This window comes from Armigeres subalbatus, chromosome 3 (assembly GCF_024139115.2).
Source record: "Armigeres subalbatus isolate Guangzhou_Male chromosome 3, GZ_Asu_2, whole genome shotgun sequence".
In the NCBI taxonomy this organism is placed as follows: domain Eukaryota; kingdom Metazoa; phylum Arthropoda; class Insecta; order Diptera; family Culicidae; genus Armigeres; species Armigeres subalbatus.
The window spans coordinates 328,670,577-328,695,372 of NC_085141.1; the positions used below are offsets into that span (position 1 = coordinate 328,670,577).

Genomic DNA, 24,796 nt, shown 5'->3' on the forward strand with positions numbered 1-24,796 from the left:
TTTTCAAAATGTTCGTGTACATTTCACTCCGAAATCGAACCTTTTATAGAAGTCTTGGAGACCCATGATGTTAAATACCAACCCGACCAGTTAGTCATAACAATTATATCAATATGTGTTAGAAATAACAGTATGTACTTGAAATACTGTCTCTGTCAAAAATGGATAAAAGAAAATTTCACGATCGTCATAACTTGATTATAACATAATGTATTATGCTTATTTTACAGAAAAACAAAATTGCCAACATTTTTGGTAGATAGGAATTGGAAAAAAACGAAGTTACTACCTTCAGTATATCTTGATTTAATCGAGAAAGGCATCGTCACCGCTAGGTGGATTAATTTGGGTTTTTAATATTCACATCACAAATAACGCAAATTTTACATACAATCAAATGCAACCAAATGGTTCTAATTTATTTGTGTAAAATTACACACATTCTATGCTTTATTATATTCGTTAATAATGTACTTTTAAATTTCGCAACACTGCTCAGATGTTGACGTTGTCGGTCGACTGCCGATCGTGACGCCGCCATATTTCAAGTAGTGAGAATGGGAGATAATTGTCTCGGGAATTGTTTGACTTTTTCAGGTAAGTTTTGTAATAATATTTGAAATTAAAAAATAATTCTAACATGCCATAAATATAAATTTTTCTTGCAGCATATTAATGGCCCCAAACTGTTTCGATAAAGGTGAGTTTAATGCACTTTTTTGTCTAGAAAGATCGAGATATTTTTCTTTGTTTTCGTATGGGAAATTTTGTAGAAAATGTTATTTCCAAAAACCTTCGATTATTTTATGTTGGTCCGTTATTGTTTCCCGTAATATAATAAAATTCAAATATATTTAGCAAAATAATTCTTTTCAGGTTTGTGTCGAACTAATCGACATTTAACTTCGGAGGAAGCAAACGATAAAAAAAACAGCATCAGTCTACTTCCGTGAAGCAATCCTGTGCTCTTTTATAACATGCCACCCAGAGTTTGTTATTCGGCAAAGTGGAGGATGGAGAAAGCATTCCCGATGTACCAACCAATTTCGCCTATCCGGAAAAGTACATAATATTGCAGTTCAAAACGAATGCAAGGATTTATTGGCATAGGAAGTCAAATGCAACGTAAACGGGTCCTCTGAGGGAATTCACTATGGAGCAGCACTTGCTGAACGTGATCATGGACATTGAGTAGGACATAGCCAGACATAGATGTATTTGTATGGATCAACTATAGAACCTGGCCCTTCGTAAAGCTTCATCATTTTTCGCAGAATTGCTGCCATGAGACGAGTTAGTACTTCTCCATCTACAGGTGAGTTTGAACAAAATATTAAGAACTTAGTTGAATGTATAAATTTTAGTTTTATATCCTTATACTCCTGACTCTTGGACGATGCTTGCATTTCTGTTTCGTAGTGCAGGGTTGTTCCGGAGATCCTGAAATATTTTCCGCGTCAAATCCGCGCCGACCAAAATCAAATCCGCGCCATTTCCGCGCGGCATGAAATTCAATCCGCGCTAAATCCGCGCGACTCAAAGCTAAATTCTGGCCCAATACGCGCGAAATATCATTTTTTATAATGTATCACAATTATCACAATTTTTTGAACGTTTTCTTTTGATGTACGTATTATACAATATTATTCATTTTTTTAATATGAGCTACTTCATACATGTTTGTATCAAATTGAAAAAAATAATATCGCAGTTTGTATTACAACCCTTCTAGATGGTCTTATTCACCAATAGAAGTAGCAAGGCTAAGTAAACCAAAATTAAGCAGTTAAACAATTTCTATATTCACCGTTTTATAGAAGCAGGATGGTTGCAATTTTGTTGTAATTTTTGTTCATAACACAAACTTGCGTAGAGATTAGGTAAAAAGATCATGTAAATTCGTTTTTGAACAAAACTTCCGAGTAAAAATTATTTGAATTCATATCCAAATAGAAATAATTTAAAATCTAACATACTTGCCTAGGTTTCGTTGAATGTTAAATTTTCTAAAATATAAAGCTCTCCTGAAGAAAGTTGTCATGCGGAAAGTCCAACAAGATTTTTTGCAGAAATTTCTCTAAGGGTTATTTACAGAAATTCTACTGAAAAATGTGGCACATTCGAAAAGTGAACGCCATCGCGTAAGGTTGTGTCGAGTGCTTACGGAGTGTTTTTTGTTTTTCGAAAAATCTAGATTTGCAAACGCTAGTGCTTCTGAGGCGCATCGTCGAAGAAAAGCTTTTATTTCGTGCAAATTAATAAAGTGAATCGCGTGTTGGACAATTCAATAAGAAGTATCTAACAAAAAAGCGTGATAGAGTGAAACAAAATGGCGACAGGAGGCGGGGGCCACGAGCCCCCGGATAGAACGGCTCGAAAAGAAAATGGCGACAACAAAATGGACGACCAACGCGAGTCGTACCTGTACACGGCAAATGACGAAGGACCATACAGAATCTTCATCGAAATCATGGACCGAACCAAATCGATCAACAAATTCTCAGTCGGACAAATGTTGAGAAAGCTGCCACGTTATCGAAACTACATCGAAGACATGAAGTACCTGGGACGGAAGAAAATCATTATCTTTATCAGCTCATGGGTTCAAGCAAATTTACTGGTGGGAGAAAGAATCTTGAACGAACAAGGATACAACGCGTACGTACCACGTCATCTGGTTTGCATAACAGGAGTAGTGAGTGGAGTAGATTCGGACATAGACATCGAGGACATAAAACAGGAAATTGAAAGCAACACACCAGTGGTTGACGTCTACAGGATGAACCGCTGGGTGCACGAGAAGCAAAGAAAAGAACCATCAAATCGTGTGAGCGTTACGTTCAGAGCGAAAAACCTGCCGGAGAAGATTAGGATTTTCGGAATAACAGCAAAAGTGCTACCGTTTGTACGACGAGCGGAAATGTGCAAAACTGTCATCGCTACGGTCACAAAATGGAAAACTGCAAGTCGAAGAGCAGGTGTGAGAAGTGCTCACAGATACACGACGAAAGTGCGACGCAATGCAGTAACAACGTAAAATGTTTGCATTGTCGCAGCTCTAATCACCGCACCACTGATCCCGGATGCCCGGCACGAGAACGAGAAGCAGGAATAAAGAGAATGATGGCCAAACAAAACCTGACGTATGTTGAAGCAAGGGAATTGGTACCGACGGTACTATCCAGCAACAAGTACGAACTTCTAGCAACTACCGAAGATTTCCCGACCATTCCGGAAAGTTTTGCAAAAATGACAGCTGGAAACTACGTGCAAAAACAGAGCGCCAGTAGGAATCGAACAGCAAGGAATGTAACTCAAAACCAGGAGAATCAAGCCCACAGTCAAAATACGTGGAAAAGAAAGAAAACCGACAACGAAGCAGTACCAAACATCAGCTACAATTTGGAAACAAGTACACAGCCCAGCCCATCAAACCAAGCTAAAAGCAAATCCGAATCAATTCGAGGTACCGGATTGAACAACCCACACGCTACCACACAAGCAGAGAGAATGCAAGAAATGCTCAAAAAAGCACAGGAGGAAGCCCGTACAATAGCGGGAAGAAGTGCCCAAGAGAATATAATGAGCTTCTACTCGGCTCTCCTCCAAATCCCCGAGGTCACTGAAGAAATGAAAGAGAGAATCAAAGATTGTTCCAAAAAATATTTACCTTTAGACCAGATCATACATTGATGTTTAGATGTCATATCAACTTATCTGTCTTTTCCTTTTCAGAAATGGCTCAGTTCAAGTGTTTACAGTGCAACATTCAAAGTTTGGCAAAAAACAAGGAAGAATTAGAACGCGTTTTGAAAGACGGCAACTATTCAGCAGCTTTCATCTCAGAAACATGGACTCATTTAGATCTAGAAGAAACTAGTAAGTACAATATTTCCCAATACCACAGATTTCTAAAATCTAGAGCAGATAATTATGGCGGATGTGCCATTTTTCTAAAAGAAAATCTTGGATATACCATTATAACTTTACCTCCAACCAACGACTCAATTCAAACAGTAGCAGTAAAAGTTTATACATTGAATTTGGTACTGGTAGCGGTTTACATATCACCATCGGCAACCAAAACAGAGATAGAAATAGATTTAGAAAATTTATTCCAATGTTTAAGGCAGTTTAACAAAGTTATCATAGCAGGCGATTTCAATGCCCATCACGTAACATGGGGTAATGATAACAATGACTTGAAAGGAGTAACCATAATGAATTTAGTAAATGATCACAATGTCATATTACTCAACGACGGTTCAAAAACTTTTGTACCCATTCAAATAAACAAGAAACCGTCATCCATAGATTTAACCATTTGCACTCCAAATCTAGTCACAGATAGTACATGGAAAACCCTCGATTCTAGTATAGGAAGTCACCATTTATTAATCGAAATAGAAGTCCAAACAAGATTACCAGAAAACCTAAGTATTGCTACAACTACAAAAAAAAATTAGACAGGAAGTCAATCTAATAAATATAAACAACTGCCCAGACATAGAAAGCTTCCAGACCAAAGTTTTCGATATTCATAAGAGAAATAGAATAAGAAACAAATATACACCAAAACATTGGTGGTCAGACGAACTTAGCAAGGCATGGGAAGATAAAAAAGTCGCTAGAAGTTCTTTTAATAAAATATCTACTTTGGAAAATCTTTTGACCTTAAAAAAGCACAAGCAGTTTTCAATAGATTAAAAAAGAAGAAAAGAAAAGAATTTCAAAGGTTTCGTTGAAGAACTGAATCCTACTATGAGTTCTAGTGATCTTTGGTTAAAAATAGGTAGACTAACTGGTAAAAGAAAGAAAAATCAAACTAACAACATTCTGTACGAGGATAATATTCTAGCTGACAGTTTTCTCGACAAACACTTTGGTGCGAATGATCCATATTTTAATGTAGATTCAACTTTTAAAATAGATTATAATCTGTTTGATTTTAACAGGTTTAACAACATCTTACTAAGAAAAAAGAAACACAGTGCTCCTGGAGAAGATCTTATTTCATATTCCATGCTTAGAGAACTTAAACCTGAAATTAAAATAGGTCTAATTAAACAACTGAACTCGATATGGAAAGACTGTTATCTTCCCATGAGCTTAAAAACTATAAAAATAGTTGCAGTTCCTAAACCCGGTAGGGACCAAGCGACAGTTGAAGGTAAGAGACCAATATCCCTAGTCCCAACCCTAACTAAATTAACAAATGCAGCCGTTTTAGAAAAACTAGTTCAATATTTAAATGAAAACAGTTTAATTCCGGAAACCTCTTTTGGGTTTCGTAAACATACCTCCACAATAACTTGTCTTAACTATGTAATTAATTCAGTACAAAGTAACAAAAGAAACAAAACACTAACTGCAATAGTTTTCATGGATCTGACAAATGCTTTTAACGCCGTTAAGACTGACATTTTAGAACAAATTTTATACAATTTTAACATCCCAATAGAAATTTCATCATGGATTCTTCAATTCCTTAGAAATAGAAAAATTTTATTTGAAACTCGAGATCACACTTTGACACGATTCGTATCCAACGGTTTGCCACAGGGAGATGTTTTATCACCAACTTTATTTAATATTTATACAGCAGCATTACACAATACAGAGAACCCAGACGCCATTCTGGTACAATATGCAGATGACTTTGGTTTGATAGTCAGAGCCAAAAATCTTCATGAGTTAAATATCAAAGTTCAGGAACAGGTCGACATACTAAATTCAAAACTAAAAGATCTTAACTTCACTATAAACCCTTCAAAAACTAAAATAATTTTATTCCAAAATAGTAACAATAGCCTAACAATCAAAATTGACGGTATAGATATAGAAACAGTTAAATCACATCCATACTTAGGAATAACAATAGACAGGTATTTAAGTTTCGAATTCATATAAAAACACAAAACAAAAATAGTAGATAGACTGAATATGATTAAAGTAATTAGCAGTATAAAACACGGAGCACACCCAGAAACCATGATAACCATATACAAAGCAATATTTAGAAGCATAATAGAATATGGATCAACTATTTACAATAATGCTAGAAAAACAAATAAACAAATACTAAATACAATAAATAACCAATGCTTACGTAAAATTACTGGATGTACTAAGACTACCCCTTTGAATTCATTAATGGCAATAGCTGCAACTCAACCGCTAGAGTTGAGACATCATTTTGTTGCTTGTAAGGAAATAGCTAGATGTATTGCTAATGAAAATTCAATTGCAAAACAATTAACTCTTGTTAATGATAATGATTCAAATATATTAACTTACTTAGAAACAGTTTACCTAGAAGAAAAGGACATATTTAATAAAATCTCACCCATGAAAGACATCAACAAAAACAATTATCAAATAACAATAGAACCAGAACTACCAGACATAACAACTTCAAAATTTCAACAAACCCAATCAAACTGAAACAGACAGCTTTAGGTGTGATTTACGGAAAATACAAAGATAGACCTTCAATATTTACAGATGCTTCAAAAAGTAAAACTTCTTGTGGCATAGGAATTTACATTACACATAGCAAACATAGGTACTCTTACAAACTAGATAACGAAACATGCATAACCACCGCAGAATTAATCGCACTAGAAACAGCTCTTACTTTCATAGATAAAAACCAAATTTTGTCAGCAGTTATATACACAGACTCCAAATCAGCTTGTCAAATGATAGAAGCAGGACTACATAGCAATAGAATCCCAAACTTACTATATCAAATAATCATTAAAGCAAACAAATGGCAAACCCTTATTCAGTGGATTCCCAGTCACGTTAATATTTTAGGTAATGAAATAGCTGATGAACTAGCAAAGCAGGGATTAACCGCAACAAGTACCATATCCAATAGTATTTTACTGAAAGATGCATTTGGTATTTTTCAACATAAATTATACACTAAAACTAATCTGTGGTATCGGGAATATTCAGAAAATAAAGGAAAAACCTTCTTTAACTTTCAACAAACAATTGAAAATGAATCATGGTTTTACAATAAGAATCTAACTAACCACCAAACAAGGCTGTTGAATAGATTGCTATCCGGTCACGATTGGTCAAAATACTGGAAGGCCAAAATGAAAATAGTTGACGACGAAAATTGCGAAATTTGCGACGAACCCGAAAACGGTTGCCACATTGTGTTGCACTGTAATAGATTTGGACGAACGCGAGCAAAATATTCCTTCGACTGTAAATTCCGCACATTAATAGAATTGTTTAATACTAGAGATTTGAATTATTTCACGGAAATTTGCGACTTTTTAGCAGAAATTGAAATGGACATCTAAACATAAAAAAAAATGTTTACTTTTTAACAAAAATATACACTCAGTAAAATTATGCTTTGATTCGATCTTGAATTGAGTAAGTGAATCCCAGTGGGTGGATGCTTGATGGTTTGGGATTAATTGGGGAACCCCAGCATCAGAGTCACCTAGTATCTGGACAATCAACTAACGCACCACCAAGAGAACCACAGGGCTTTATAGTCACCGTCACTTTGCCCTTTCCCCGAGCTGTCAGGAGGCAGCTCAAACAGAGAAGAAGAAGAAGAAGAAGAAGAAAAATGTGGCAGGAACTCCTGTGTCAGTATTTCTTGAATTTCATTGGAAATCTCCAAAGGTATCTGCACAAATTTTCTTAGGGATTCCTGTCGAAGATTGTTTGGAAAATGCTGCGGTAGATCCTCCGAGAATTTATGCAAAAATTCATTCGAATACTTTTTCATAAATTTAATCTGGAGGAAGAGGAATTTATCTAGAATAATCCGCAGGACTTTTTACGACAATACATGCGAGAATCCATCTATGAATTCCTGCTGAAATTGCTTTGGATTTGTTTACATAAATACGTTGGTAAAAACACTTCCGAGAAATCTCTCATAAATTCAAAGCGGATTTTTTACAGGCATTCCTGCTGTCATAGCTTCAGGAATTTCCGAGGAAATTGCCACGTGAATTCATGAGAAAACTGCTCCAGTAGTTCCTGCACAAATTTCTTTGAAAATGCATGTGGAAATTTCTTAATAAATCGCTTTGGGAATTCCTGAAGACATTTTTTGATCAATTCCTACTAAAAATCAATTCTTTTCCTAATTCAAGGTGGAATTTTTAAATTTTGTCTGTTGTTATCGCTGCAGGAATTACCGTGAAAATTCCTCTTTAAATCTCATAACAAAATTCTGCAGAAATCCTCTCCAAGCTGTGGAAGTTTATTTATTAAATTTCTCATAGAATCCTTGAGGAAATTCGTTCGTAATTTTTCGGCTGGAATTTCTAAGGAAAACTTATATAATAGTTATCCGAAAATAACGCAAAAATCTCTGAACGAGTCCTGTGGATTTTATTCCGAAAATATCTGTAAAAATTAACCTTTCAATTGCTGAACAAAATTCCTCTTCAATCACTGCGAAAAATTATAATGAGACATATGCATCAAATCAAAGAACATTTCGACATGGTTGTTTCATAAGGGCGAAAGTCGCAAACGTAAACTTTGACTTTTCTCGCAAATTTCTCATTAATTAGGATCGCTCTCTGCTAACTATCATTAGGAAATGGAAGTGGAAAATACCGTGAGCAGACTCTAATCTTCGTGGAATCAACGGAAAAAGTCAATGTTTACGTTTGCGCTTGTTGTATATTCTCTGATTCATTCTAGAGAAATGCTATGAAAGCAATATAAAACCTTCAATACTATAAGATAAGAAACTAAATCCCGACGGGAAGATTTGACGAGATTTAAAAAAAAAATGGATTTTAGGAATCAATAATTAATGACCAAAAGTGACGGGCATCCTCTTATAATATTTGTTGAACGATTGAACAAAAGTGTAATGCATAACATTCAATAAGGACTTGGAAATGTCCGAAAAGTTGTGGAAGTATGGACTTCAAACGTAAAGTTTATTCTCAACATTATTTTACTATAGAAAGGAAGCTCCATGCATTACATCCAGATTTTTTTTAGTTAATTAGCACCTAAAACTAAATCCGCGCCAAATCCGCGCGAAGTCTTCAAATCGTTATGTAAATCCGCGCCAAATCCGCGAAAACCGCGAAATTCGCGAAAATCGCGAAATCCGCGTAGTCGTAACAACCCTGGTAGTGGTGGTTTCCGAACATTTTGTTCTTCGAGAAAAAAAATTTCTTTTAAAAATTTTGTCTCTGGGGGGGGGGGGGGGGTTTACGTCCAAAACCACCCCCGTGGCTACGCCACTGGTATAGTGGGATTTTCCTCACAATCCCTATTTGAAAACCTTATCAAAATCCGTACTAAAAACCAAACCATAGAGAATCATGCGATTCCGAACGGAATCCTTTTGGAGTTCTGAACAACCCTTTGAGATTCCGAAGAAAATCGTTTTGATATTCCTTTTGGGGTTGCAAAGGCAATCCAATTAAAATTCCGAGAAAAATCTTTTTCATATTACTAAGCAAATCTTTTTTTTTCGAATTTCGAAGAGAAACCTTTTCTAATTCCGACTTAAAAACTTTCCGCGTTTTGACGAGATTCGTTTAAGGAATTCTTTTGGGTTTCTGTTACGACGGCAATTCTACTGGGATTCGAATGCGAATCTATTGGGATAAAGACTGGAACCTATTTTGGGATTACGACTGGAATACGTTTAGGATTCCGACGAGAAATCTTTTTCGATTTCGACAAGAGACCTTTTCGCATCCCAACAGAATTCGTTTTAGGACTCTGACGGGAATTCTTTTGAAATGCCGACAAAAATGCTTTTGGAATTTTGACGGGTATTTTTTTGGGTTTCAAAAAACGATTCATTTTGAGATTCCGATTGTGATTCGAATGGAAATCATTTTGAGATAGACGGGAACCACATAACATATAGGCATCTTCGCCATGGAATGTGGTCCTTCCATGATTTTGAAACGCTAGCGAACCTAGCGGTGGAAGTCAAACTTTACTGAACAACGTGCATAAGACAGAGCAGCATCACATGCTTCGATGTCTCTTTCTTTCACCTTGGATATACGGGAGTACCGTTCGTCGATTGTTGTTACGCAAAGAGCCTACTTTGAAAATTGCAGTTTGTTCTATCATGCCTATCTGTTTTGTGCGGGAACCCTCTTAGGATTCCGACGAGAATCGTTTTCGGACTATCACAAGAATCGTATTCGTATTCCGACGAAAAACATTTTCGCAGTTCGTAGTAATGCGTCAGGGATGGATTCTAATGGGACTCTGCTGGGCATCTGACTGGAATTCGTTAAGATTTTGAGCTAATTAATTATTTTAAGCTTTTTAGTGGAATGTCTTCACTTGTCATAAGACGAGTTTGTACAATCCCATTGAATTCCACCACTTAATTGTATCTTGACAGATACGTATTTCGACCTCAACAGTAAGGCCGTCTTCAGTGTCTCTTACAGTCGAGTCAAGTACGAGACACTGAAGACGGCCTTACTGTTGAGGTCGAAATACGTATCTGTCAAGATACAATTAAGTGGTGGAATTCAATGGGATTGTACAAACTCGTCTTATGATAAGTGGAATTCGTTGGCAATTCCGATGTGTATTCGTTGGGGAATCCAACAGGAATATTATGGGGACTCAGGCAGGATTCCTAAAAGGATTTCTGCAGAAACTATTGTGGGATTCCGACAAGAATCCTTTGTAGATTGTGATAAGATAGCTTCGAGAATTCCGATAGAAAACCTTCGGGAATTACAACCGGAATATTTTGGGGATTACAACACAAATCCTTTGAGGATTCCGACGGGAATCCTTTGGGGTTTCCAACAAGTATAATTATGAGATTCACACGGTAATACCGATGGGAATCTTTAGATACACCGACGGTAATCTTTCGATGATTACGTTGAAATCTTTGAGAAATTCAGACTGGAATTCTTTTGGATACTTCAACATGAATTTTTTGGGGACACTGACTCTTCGGATCCTTTAAAGATTCTTTGAAGATCGGAAATACTTTGACGATTCTGACGGGAATTCCGACACGTATTCTTTGATGATTCCGACGAGAAGCCTTTGAAGATCTCGATGGGAATCCTTTGATGATTTCGACAGTAATGAAAAATGAGTCTCTCATTTGAACATAATTATTATTTATTTTCACAGATTAAGGCCGGATTGGCCTGTGCAGTATATAAAAGTCTTCTCCATTCAGCTCAGTCCATGGCTACACGCCGCCAACCACGCTGTATACGGAGGGTCCGCCTTGATCCGTCCTCCACCTTGCTCGCTGCGCACCTCGTATTCTTGTGCCCGTCGGATAGTTGTCGAGAACCATTTTCACCGGATAACTATCCGACATTCTGGCTACGTGCCCAGCCCACCGTAGTCATTTGATTTTTATGGTGTGATGGTTCTCCCAACAACTGAAGCATTTCGTGGTTCATACACCTCCTATACGTGCCGTCCGCCATCTGCACACCACCATAGATGGAAGATGGAACAGAGCACTTTCCTTTTGAAAACAAACTCAAAGTGCGCGTTAGTCCTCCACGAGCATCGTCCCGGTCTTGTGTCCGTAGCGGTCTAATGAACGTTTTGTGGATAGTCAGTTTGGTACGCCGGCGAACTCTATTCAATCGGAGCGTCTTGCGTAATTCAAAGTATGTGCGATTTTCTGCCACGATGTGTTTCCGAATTTCTCGATTTCGTCACAACCGATACAAACTCGTGGTGGGTGGTTCATTCACGCTGTATTCTCTTGTACCTTCGTCCTATCATGTTCGTCTTCGACTTGTTAATGACCAAACCGGTTAGCTTCGCTCTTCAGTTTGATGTAGGCTTCCTCCATATCTTCTCAAATACGAATCGAATCGATACGTGCCATAATTTCGATGTAGTCGGCGAAACTAAATAACTAGACGGACTTGGTAAAAATCGTACCACTAGTGTCAATCCCTTACCTTCGTATTACTCCCTCCAAAGCGATGTTGAATAGCAGGCAAGAAACCCTCTACGCGTTTCATCTCGGAGTAAAACAAATGGTGACTAGTCGAGTCGGTGGTTTCAATGAAAGTATATTTAGTAACTACATATTAAACATGGCATACTGCATCGTGATTGGGTTTGCTTCCCTAACACTCCTCCTCAAGCGCGATAAACTGTAGGCCGAAGGATTCTCTCAGCTTTCCATGTTTGATGCGTGATAATGGTTTTGTCAGTATATCAGCAAGCATAAATTCGGTTGAACAGTATTGAACTTCAAGAATTCCAGTATTTTGCAAGTCACGGATGAAATTGAATTTTGTATCTATGTGTTTTGTACGTTGACTTCCTCCTTCAGTCCATAACAGATTAATGCAACTCTGGTTGTCTTCTTGTAATATAATTGGTTTTTGAAGCTTCACTCCCAGATCCGACATAAATTTTAATAACCATAGCAGTTCCTTGCTTGCTTCAGAAATTGCAAGAAGGCAAGAATGCGTAACACTATCTTCAACAGAAGCTGAATTCTGTTGAAGATAGTGTTACGCATGCTTGCTTTCTTGCTGTCCATGAAATAGGTCCTCCACCGAGTAGAAAAACGAAACCGGTATTTGACTTACGATCAGACTTATCTCCGGCCCAATCTGCATCAGCATATCCAATTAGTTCTCCAGATCCGTTAAGAAGAAGTTTCAAGTCAACGGTGGAATGTAGATAACGTAAGACTCGCTTAGCTTCTGTCCAGTCAGCTTCGGTTGGCTTGCTAACCTTACGTCCTAATATTGAAGCACTAATAGCGATGTCAGGTCTGGTACTTACCGCCAAATATAGCAAAGCTCCTTATTTATTTATTTATTTATTATCAGACTAAGGCCGGAGTGGCCTGTGCTGCACATAAAAGCCTTCTCCATTCAGCTCGGTCCATGGCTGCACTTCGCCAACCACGCAGTCTGCGGAGGGTCCGCAAATCGTCCTCCACCTGATCGATCCACCTTGCCCGCTGTGCACCTCGCCTTTTTGTTCCCGCCGGGTCGTTGTCGAGAACCATTTTCACCGGATTACTGTCCGATATTCTGGCTACGTGCCCGGCCCACCGCAGTCTTCCGATTTTCGCGGTGTGAACGATGGATGGTGGTTCATTCGCCTCCTCCACGTACCGTCCGCCATCTGCACCCCACCATAGACGGTACGCAACACTTTCCTTTCAAAAACTCCCAGTGCGCGTTGGTGGTGGTGGCTGGCCCAATTATTACTTCCGGTCTTTTACTATACTTAGTATAGTAATAGTCAAGCATTATTCGTTCTACATATTACTAATGTGGGGGTAAGCGTGGTCAATTGTTATAGAATTTAAAAAGAAAACGAATGCTAAGACCAAGTGCCACTGGATGACTCCAAAAGGGCCAGTATAATGTGGGGTAGTCAGGGTTTAACGTCCAGGTCTCGTGTCCGTAGAGAACTACCGGTCTTATAAGCGTTTTGTAGATAGTCAGTTTGGTACGGCGGCGAACTCTATTCGATCGGAGCGTCTTACGGAGTCCAAAGTACGTACGATTTCCAGCCACTATGCGCCTCCGAATTTCTCTGCTGGTATCGTTATCGGCGGTCACCAGTGAGCCCAAGTACACGAATTCTTCAACCACCTCGATTTCGTCACCACCGATAGAAACTCGTGGTGGGTGGCTTACATTGACCTCTCTTGAGCCTCTTTCTATCATGTACTTCGTCTTCGACGTGTTGATGACTAGTCCAATCCGTTTAGCTTCGCTTTTCAGTCTGATGTAGGCTTCCTCCATCCTCTCAAAGTTACGTGCCATGATATCAATGTCGTCGGCGAAACCAAATAACTGGACGGACTTCGTGAAAATCGTACCACTCGTGTCAATCCCTGCCCTTCGTATTACTCCCTCCAAAGCGATGTTGAATAGCAGACACGAAAGACCATCACCTTGCCGTAACCCTCTACGCGTTTCGAAGGGACTCGAGAATGCCCCTGAAACTCGAACTACGCACATCACCCGATCCATCGTCGCCTTGATCAACCGTATCAGTTTATCCGGAAATCCGTTTTCGTGCATTAGCTGCCATAGCTAGTCCCGATCGATTGTATCATATGCGGCTTTGAAGTCGATAAATAGATGATGTGTGGGCACGTTGTATTGGCAGCATTTCTGCAATACCTGACGTACGGCGAACACCTGGTATGTGGTAGAGCGTTCACCCATAAACCCTGCCTGGTACTGCCCCACGAACTCTTTTGCAATTGGTGTTAGTCGGCGGCATAAAATTTGGGATAGTACCTTGTAGGCGGCGTTCAGCAATGTGATTGCGCGGTAGTTGTTCCATCCACTCCTGCGGCAGAACCTCATTCTCCCAAACCTTGGTAATGACCCAGTACAGCGCTCTAGCCAGTGCCTCACCACCGTGTTTAAACAGCTCTCCCGGTAGTTGGTCAACTCCAGGGGCTTTGTTGTTCTTCAGCCGGCCGATCTCCTCCTGGATTTCCTGGAGATTCGGAGCCGGAAGTCGCATGTCCTGCGCGCGTGCTCCTGGGTTCATTACCATACCGCCACACATATCGGGCTGTGGCACGTGGCCCTTACGTGAACGGTTCAACTTCTCATAGAACTTTCGTGCGTTATTAGCGCGGTACAATTGGTCCGTCTCTTCACGGTCTCGATCTTCCTGCTGGCGCTTTTTCCTCCGGAAAATCGAGTTTTGTCTGTTCCGCGCCCGTTTGTATCGTGCCTCGTTCGCCCTCGTGCGGTGTTGCAGCAACCTCGCCCATGCTGCATTCTTCTCCTCAACTAACTGCTCACATTCGCCGTCATACCAGTCGTTCCTCTGATCCGGAGCTACCGTGCCTAGTGCAGCGGTTGCGGTGCTTCCAATGGCGGATCGAATATCTCTCCAGCCATCTTCAAGAGATGCTGCGCCTAGCTGCTCTTCCGTTGGGAGTGCCACTTCCAGCTGCTGCGCGTAGTCTTGGGCTAGTCTACCGTCTTCTTCTTCTTCTTCTTCGTTGGCATTACATCCCCTACTGGGATATTGCCGCCTCGCAGCTTAGTGTTCATTAAGCACTTCCACAGTTATTAACTGCGAGGTTTCTAAGCCAAGTTACCATTTCTGCATTCGTATATCATGAGGCTAACACGATGATACCTTTATGCCCAGGGAAGTCGAGACAATTTCCAATCCGAAAATTGCCTAGACCGGCACCGGGAATCGAACCCAGCCACCCTCAGCATGGTCTTGCTTTGTAGCCGCGCGTCTTACCGCACGGCTAAGGAGGGCCCCTTAGTCTACCGTCTTGTAGCCGCCCAATGTTTAGCCGCGACGGACGACTCCGACGCGTGTTGATCACCGTCGAGAGTTTTGAGCGCAGACATACTGCAACGAGGTAGTGGTCGGATTCAATATTCGCACTGCGGTAAGTGCGTACGTTCGTGATGTCGGAGAAGAATTTACCGTCGATTAGAAAGTGGTCGATTTGATTTTCCGTTACTTGATTAGGTGATTTCCATGTGGCCTTGTGGATATTCTTGCGGGGGAAGAAAGTGCTTCGGACTACCATTCCGCGGGAGGCTGCAAAGTTTGTGCATCGTTGGCCGTTGTCGTTCGATACGGTATGTAGACTATCCGGTCCGATGACCGGTCTATACATTTCCTCCCTTGCTACCTGAGCGTTCATGTCACCGATGACGATTTTGACGTCCCGTAGTGGACATCCATCGTATGTCTGCTCCAGCTGCGCATAGAACGCTTCTCGTCGTCGGATCTCCCTTCGTGTGGGCAGTGCACGTTGATGATGCTATAGTTGAAGAAACGGCCTTTTATCCTCAGCTTGCACATCCTTGCGTTGATTGGCTGCCACCCAAACACGCGTTGGCGCATCTTTTCCAGCACTATGAAGCCGGTTCCCAGCTCGTTGGTGGTGCCACATCTTTGGTAGAAGGTAGCCGCCCGATGCCCGCTTTTCCACACTTTCTGTCCTGTCCAGCAGATTTCCTGCAGCGCTACGACATCAAAGTTGCGGGGATGCAATTCATCGTAGATTATCCTGTCGCAACCTGCGAAGCCTAGCGACTTGCAGTGTATCGAGTCGTATTATCTTCTATGTCGTTCGTAATGGTTGATTTTCGGAGGGCCGTCGTGTCAGGGCTGTTTAGCGTCCCACCTAACACCAGGACTTGGGCTCGTGCGCTTTGAGCGGCACACGGTCGCTTTGGCGGAGCCTACTTGCGGATTCATGCAGCTTTTTATAGAGGTTTAACAGGGCCCACTGTCAAACCCCACCACATCCTAGGCAGGCGCCACAATTCGCAGATGGCCTGGGGAGGGATCGTCAAGCCCTTGGACATAGTCCCTGCTGCCCAAAGCTTATGAATTTTTCTCTGATGGGCATTATCGCCTCCTTTTGCTTGATGTTAAGGTATCCAGGATCCATCGGTATTGCAGACGGCTTGGCTTGATCCAATTGAAATTTGATGGCTAGTGACTTAATGTAGCTTATCTGGTTCAGCATATATTTACCGTTTGCGTTTTGATTGACCTGAATTCCAAGGTAGTTGTTGATATCTCCGAGGCATGTTATTTTGAAATTACTTCTCAAGTAGACTACCACATTCTCGTATTCTTCTTCTTCTGGAGTTACAATGAACATGTCATCTACGTAGAGCAGAATAAACGTCATCTTTCCTTTGGTCTCCTTCACGAATAGGCAGTTATCAGCTTCTGCGGGTGTGTAGCCAAGTATCTTCAGGACATCAGTGATTTTCTTATTCCAAATTCTCCCTGATTGCTTTAGGCCATACAAACTTCTCTTTAGATAGCATACATCTTCAGCGTTGCCAGTTTCATAGCCAGGAGGTTGTCGCATATATATTGGTTTGTCCAGTTCTCCATAGAGGTAGGCAGTTTTTATGTCGATGTGTTTAACTATCAATTTACGTTCAGCAGCTACCGACAATAGTGCCCGAAACGTAACCTGCTTGGCAACTGGGGCAAATACAGCATCGTAGTCATCTCCGTATTTCTGACTAAGCCCTTGAGCTACAAGGCGGGCCTTCCAACGTAAAACATTTCCTTTTTCATCGATCTTTTTTTTATATATCCATTTGCAGTCAATGGGTTTTCTATCCGATGGTAGTTTCACAATTTTCCATGTTCGGTTTTCTTGTAACGATATAAATTCTTCATCCATTGCTTTTCTCTACGCATCTCTTTCATTGCTTGATATAGCCTCGGTGTAATTTCTGGGTTCGTGACAATTTCCATTTACAAGTCGACCACTTTTTTTTATACCGCGATGGAGGAACTCCTTTCGTCGAGCGATTTGAGATCCGTACCGGTGTGTGAGTAGCTTCAATCAGTGTATTGCTAGGACGTAGAGGTCCACTTCCATTGTCATCGATAAGAGTTTCATTAGCTTCATCGCAATCTTCATAATCAGATTCAGGCTCCTCCTCAGAATGTAAATGTTCGTCTATTACGTCGCCTGCAACAGTTGATGGTTCACTAGTCTTGCAAGTAGCTTTTGAAATTGTAAATAACGGGTAGTCTACGAAACTTTCGTCTCCATCTATTTTACGAGATCTGTTGGTTGGTAGGAACTTGGCATCTCTACTGTTCACAACACGGTTTGTCTTCAAATCGATGAATCTATAGGCTTTCTGGTTCGTCGAATATCCATAAAAAAAAAGTTTCTGTGCTGTTGATTCCAGTGTAAATCTATTTGCCTTCGGAATCCACACATACGCTTCGGATCCGAAAATCTGTAAATGATTCAGGTCTGGCTTCTCTTCCCACCACATTTCATATGGTGTACGCTCTATTGGTATCGATGGAAGCCTATTTTGAAGATATTTGACAGTACTCACGGCTTCTGCCCAGAACTTCATTGGTAGTTTAGCATCAAGCATCATACATCTGGCCATTTCCTTCAGCGTCCGATTCTTCCTTTCAGCAACTCCGTTCTGTTGTGGGGTATGTGGTGTGGTAAACTGTTGACGAATACCTTCGGCTTTGAAAAATGCTTCTAATGACTTATTCTTGAATTCTCCGCCATTATCCGAACGAAATATCTTTGGTGGCCGCCCAAAAGTCGTTTTCATTTCCCTCACAAATTCTTTCAAACGTATTTCTGCTTCCGACTTCTCGCGGAGAAAATAAACAGTGCAATAACGAGAATAATCATCTATTACCGTAAGAAAATAGCGGCAGCCTCCAGGTGTAACTGTGTTCATAGGTCCGCATACGTCCACGTGTAATAAATCCAAAGTTTGTCCGCTCGTTGTCATTGATTGCTTCGGAAATGGAATACGGGCTGATTTTGCTTTCAAACAGCATTCACATACAGCACGCAACCCGCAATCTGTAATCTGCATTCCCGTGACAAAGTTATTCTTCAGCATTTTTTGAACTGCGTCGTTGTTACGATGTCCCAATTTTCGATGCCATTGATGTTGACAGTCTGCGCAATGATCCTTTTCATTTACTTTCAGTGCTTCATTTACCGTATTCAACTCGTATAATCCACGTTTTAGTATAGCAGAGGCCGCTTCTTGTTTTCCCTTCATGATCTTGCAACCACTAGCGTCGAAGGCGACATTCGCTCCCTTTGCAACAAGCTTTCGAACCGATATAAGGCTTGCTTCCAGATCCGGTACAAACAGTGTTTCAGAAAGAGTGATGTTGTTCTTGTTACCTGCAGAGTCATAGCACATAACGCTACAGGTTCCTCTACCTTTCGCCTTCGTTGTCTTACCATCTGCCAAAGTGATGTATTCAGTAGAACATTCCACCAGGTCCGTGAAGTAGCTTCTATCTCCACACATATGCGAGGTTGCGCCAGAATCAACAATCCTTTTCCCCGAAGACTTTCCGGAATCGAACATCATAAAAGCGAAATCAGTGTTCTCACGTACAGTTTTTGCTCTTGAAAAATTCTTCCGTCCTTTGCGATCATCTTTCGATGTATCTATTTCGACTGTTCATCATCTTACGGCATTCCCGCTGCTTATGTCCAGGTTTTTGGCAATAATAGCAAATTAAACTTCTCTTACTCGTGCCTGCCTTGAGAACAGTTTCGTCGCTGAAACTTCCTTGCTTCGTGACTTCATCGATTAGTTTCATTTTGACCAGTTCCAAGGTAAGTTCCTCATCTGCACGTCCTTCGAGAGCTGTCGTTAATGTGTTTAATGACTTCGGAAGACTGCTTAATACTAACGCAACTTGTAATTTCTTGTCGAGTTCAAGTCCAGCTAGAGATAGTCGTTCAAATGCTTCTTCCATTTCAGTGACATGCCGCTCCATATTGTCGCCTTCGGAGTACCGTTTCAATATGAGATTTCTAAGGTACGAAACTTTCGAAGTAAAGGTAGATTTCTCAAAATGAGTTTTCAGCTTCCCCCAGGCTTCTTTGGCCGTGGTCGTTTGTTGGGTACTCTCCATCAGCAACCCGATCGTCGCACGCGCCCTTTGATCGCCTTGGTCCCAACTGGCTACATCTCCTTCCGCGGTAGGTCTTGTACCAGTAACAAACTTCCATAAATCCTCGCGAATGAGAAGTAATTCCATGCTGAACTTCCAGGAATTATAGTTTGTTCCATTGAGCTTTTGAATTCCTAACTTCTCCATCTTGCGTGTGATGTGAATTTTTTTTTCAACTTTGTTGACTCGTTACTAGGGCACCACTCCTGAGCCCATAACCTCTCGGAGTAAAACAAATGGTGACTAGTCGAGTCGGTGGTTTCAATGAAAGTATATTTAGTAACTACATATTAAACATGGCATACTGCATCGTGATTGGGTTTGCTTCCCTAACATTTCAAAGCGACTCGAGAATGCCCCTGAAACTCGAACTTCGCACATCACCCGTTCCATCGTCGCCTTGATCAATTAGTTTATTTAGAAATCCGTGTTCGTGCATTAGCTGCTCCTGCGGCAAAACAACATTCTCCCAAACGTTGGTGGTAGTTGGCATGTACTTCATGTGATAGGAATTGATAGGAGTTTTCAGATGTATCTTTACATTCATTTCATCACAATATCACAGCGCACTTCAAATTATGCACAAATGAATTCACTTTCTGGATTGCATTTTTGTCTGTGTATGAATACATACATAATACATAGATAAAGATGATTATAATATGGCTGTGTGAAATTACACAAAAAGAGTAAGAACAAAAAAATTAATGCAAATTTAAATTAAGTAGGGGAAATGACGGCTTTGGCAGGTTTTGTTCTATTATTGGCAGGGGGGTTTTCTATAACCAATTATGCTCAAATTCGGCCTAAACATTCTTTGCATTTCAAAGAATATTGTGGCCAAATTTCATAATATTTGGTCAACAAAAACCCCCCTGCCAATAATAGAACAAAACCTGCCAAAGCCGTCATTACCCTTAACACTCAACTACTTTCCAGAAACCAATTGACACCGTAAGCGAACCCAGCACGATTTGTTTGACAAGTATCGCAAAGGCGGTACCGGTCGTATGATTCCTGGCACACTTCACTCATCTGCAGGCTGGAGGATGGATGAGGATGAAAAATACAACAAGCGACTGACGAAAGATCGCCACAAGCTTCGTCGCTTCTTACCAAGCTGCGTCAGCATAGTTTTTCCATCAAGCGGCAGGAAAAATAATATGAACACCGAGTTATCTTCGTGCCGGAAATGTCCGCTCTGGATTGGAGCAGGGCATCATTGAAGTTGATGCGAGACCAAGGATCAGTTGAACTTCAACAACATTGCCATTCGGGTCACGAATCCTTCCACACAGGGCTACAAAAAACTAATGAATCTGAAATGCAAAAGTGTGAAGATTCTGAAAACACAAGAAAAGAAGCATACAAAAAGCAGAGCAGAAACGCAAATAAAAAAAAAGAGAAGGAGGGACAGAAAAGGAAGAGAAGGAGCGGAAAAGATTAGCGGAAGTTTAAGCGAAAACTGAAGAGAAGCATAAGAAAGAGGAACTAAAGGAGGAAGAGCGTACAAAGAAAGAAGAGGAAATTGGAGCAGAGGTGAAGGCTGCTCAGGCCTTTTAGAGTTTCTTTGTGAAGAAACCAGTGCCAAAAGATGTAAAACAATCGAACGATGAAAAGTCGATGGATTGTCAATCTCTGGGAGATGGTAGCTATGAGGTTTCTCGATTGGCATTTATGCCCTACACTGTGGAGGGCGATATGCGATTGGCTCCAGTGTGCATAGTATTCCTGGGAATGGAACGCATGAAACGTTTGGAAGAAGTGTTGGTTGAAGCGGATGCAGAAAAGAATGAACGGGATGGATTTTACCTGAAGCAGTTAAAAACAAAGACTACGTGGTTGGCAAATGGGAGCGAACGAGGACGGCACCGGATGACGAAGGAGACGATGACGATGTAATGATTATAGGTGAGTTGAAATCTAATGTTTCCGTTAAAACTGTAGAAAAAAAAAGCAAATTTCAATTTATTTTCAGATGACAATGTGTGCCATCAGATCGAAGCGAACCCGGCAGCTTCCCCAACTCACAGCTATCGTGCCAAAAACTTCCTATTTGAAGAAAACCGCCGACCGCCGTATCGGGGAACGTAGCGGAAGCAAAGCACGCAGACCAAGCTACGACGTCCCTTTGCTCAGGGCACTGTGAGTAACACGCTTCGTGTTATGGAGCTAACAAAAATTTTAACTTCTCCAAAAATACTTCGATTACGAATTCGACTCGGATGACAAATGTGAAGAGGAGGAACCGGGTGAATCGCTTTACGACAGTGACGACATGACACGGCGTTCCACATGGTCACTTGGTCACTTGAGCGACGAAGAGATGCAAGCAGGGGCTAACGTCATTGCAGACAGCAGTCCGGAAACCCAGAAGGCCAAGCTGAAAATCATGCGCCAAGAATTTGCTGCCGAAATGAAAATGAAAACGTAAAAAATCAAATCACGACTTATCGATTGCTTGTGGGAGAACGGACCCGGGGAGGAACCAGAATGTTCAGCTATGATTTGGGAGATCCTCAAAGCTCGAGCCATGTTGTTCGATCCAGAGGAACCTATTTCGTTTACGGTGCATAAAAATGGGCAGGAATCGAACAGTTTATCACCGTAAAAAAGGAACAAACCGAGCGGAAAGCTGAAACAGATCAAACTGCTCGACGAAGGTGCAAAGGAGCTGATTACACTCATTCACTGAAGTGCTCTGAATCGAAAGTTGCTAATAAAAGAATTCTTGGCATACTGGACTAAGTGAAGGGGCGAGGGAGAAAGTAATGCCCGAAAGTATCAGGATGAAAATCCTACAAAATGTGTTGGTATGTAAACAAACAAGTATTGGTCAAATAAGGTTTGACGGACCCGAAAATACCATTGGATGGGAGTTTATTCTAAAACTTATAATCGAAACTACATACAACATGGATTTTTAGTCTGCAATCGACTCCCAGCTCAGCATTGGTATCAAAAACATCTGCCGCTCCCTCCTCCAGCATCACCAAGGTTACGCGATGAAACTCCGAAGACGATAAACGGAAGCAGTTTGCACCGAATGGCAGGAAATCTGCCACCACTTCGTTGAAAATTTGCCGCAGCTGCCGCCTCACCAGTGGCTGCTTCGCCCAGTTTGACCGCGGAACCGGTGACGTGTTCAACCGCTAATATCAGTGCCACTGGGCCGAACATAAATAAGACCACCAAGAGCAATCTAATCATCCAGCTTCAGGCCAAAGATGGCACCGCTAACAACACCACAAGCAACGATAAGAGCAATGCGAACATGGTGGAATCGATGGCGGTTGAGACGCTGAACCACGGTGGACAACCGAACGATCCTGGCAAAAGTATCGTTTTATTGATCAATGGGTTCGAAGTGTATCAGATCAGTAGTGCTAAAGTGCACTAGGTATGTATGAACATATAAATATTTATATATAACTATCTGAATTGTTCTATAGAATTGAACTGACTTATTTCTTTATAATTTGCAATTTCTATTCAGCATTCCGAAGGGATCCCTTATAGCGAATTCTTCCAAAATTAAGCCAGGAATCTTTTCGGGATCCCTAAGAGATTCTTGCATGTATCCCTGCAGGGAATCCTTCAGGGATCCCGCGGGCAATCCTTCTGGGATTCAATAGATAATCCATCTAGGATGACTCAGAGAACCTCACTGAGATTCCGCAAGGAATCATTCTGGGATTCCACAGGGAGTACTTCCGATATCCCACAGGGAATCCTTCCGGGATTCCGCAGGAAATGCTTCCAAGATTTTGCAGGGTATGCTTTCGGGATTCTGCAGGAAATCCTTCCGAGACTCCGCAGGGATTTTTTCTGGGATTCTCGGAACCAGGGAATTCTTTCGGGATTCGGCAGGAAATCCTTCAGGGATTCTGATTTTTTTTTTCGAGATTCTTAGGGAATCATTTCGAGATTCTTCATGGAATTCTTCCAGATTCTGCAGGGAATGCTTCCTGGATTCTACATGGCATCCTTCCGAGATTCTGCAGGGAATACTTCCGAGATTCTGCAGGAAATCCTTCCATGATTCTGCAGGGCGTCCTTCCTAGATTCTGAAGAAAATTGTTCCGGGATTCTGCAGGGCTTCCTTCCTAGAATCTGCAGGAAATTCTTCCGGGGTTTTGCAGGGCATCCTACCGAGATTCTGCAGGGAATCCCTTCTGGAATTTGCAAGAAATCCTTCCCTTCAGAATATCGAAAGGATTTTCTTCTGAATCCGGGAATGATTTTTTCGGAATCTCGGTAGAATACTCTTCAGAATCCTAGAAGAACTATCATCGGAATTCATTCGGAATCCCGGAAGGATCCCCACTGGAATCTTAGAAAGGTTTCTTTCGAAATTCCGGAAGGATTTTCTGCGAAATCCATAAATGATTCAATTTGGAATCCCTGAAGGATTCCCCCCGATATCTTGACAGGATTCCCTGTGGAATCCCGGAAGGACTCCTTTCGGAATGCCGGAAAAATCTCCTTCGAAATCCCAGAAGAGTTATCTTTGGAGATCCGAAAGAATTCCCTTTGGTATCCCCTGTGGAATCCCGGAATGATTCCCTTCAGAATTCAGAATTTTCAGTGGATTCCCTCGGGAATACGAATGGATTTTCTTCGGAATCCCGAAAGAATTCTTTTCGGAATCCTAGAAGGATTATTTCCTTTCGGACTCCCGAAGGATTTATTTCGAAATTCCTTTTGAAACCCTTTCAGAATCCCGGTTGGATTCGCTCAGGAATCTCGGAAAGATTTCTGAAGAAATTCCGGAATGATTTCCTCGGAATCTCGAAAGGATTCCCTGCGGAATTTTAGAAGGATTCCCTGTGGAAAGAAAGAAGAAATCTCCGGAATATCGGAAGGATTCCCTTCGGAATACCGCAAGGGCTCCCTGCAGATTCCCTGAAATTGCAGAATCCCGGAAAATTTACCTTCTAAATCACGAAAGGATTCCATTCGGAATCCAAATACCTATTTTATTAGAAATATCAAAAAGATTTCATTCGGTATCCCAGAAGGATTTCGCTTGGAATACCAGAAGAATTTTCTTCGAAGTCTTGGAAGGATTTATATGTTTAACCTCATTCTTTTCAAAATCCAGTTCAAGATTAAAAGTGTAGTCAATCATTATTTTAGGTAGGATTGCGGTGCCAACATTTCTAGGCTGTAAGCAGTTGCTGCTCAGGACACCCTTTGTCACCCACCCGTGCCACTTGCCAATATGCCACTGACTGGAGTTCGATCTGCTGGTGTACAGTGTCGGTTAATGTGCATCGCACTGATGGTTCATCGATATTCCCCTTAAGGAAATATATTTAAATACACTGAGTGAGAGTCATTATTC

General features: G+C 41.1%; 1 long non-coding RNA gene across 1 annotated transcript; it reads left to right on the forward strand.

Annotated features, from left to right (window-relative positions):
- Nucleotides 1-475: 475 nt before the first annotated feature.
- Nucleotides 476-24,796, forward strand: LOC134221182 (uncharacterized). The gene is made up of 6 exons (XR_009982246.1): nt 476-597; nt 669-700; nt 877-1,315; nt 20,389-21,360; nt 21,428-22,849; nt 24,589-24,796. It is a non-coding gene; the product is annotated as an uncharacterized LOC134221182 (long non-coding RNA).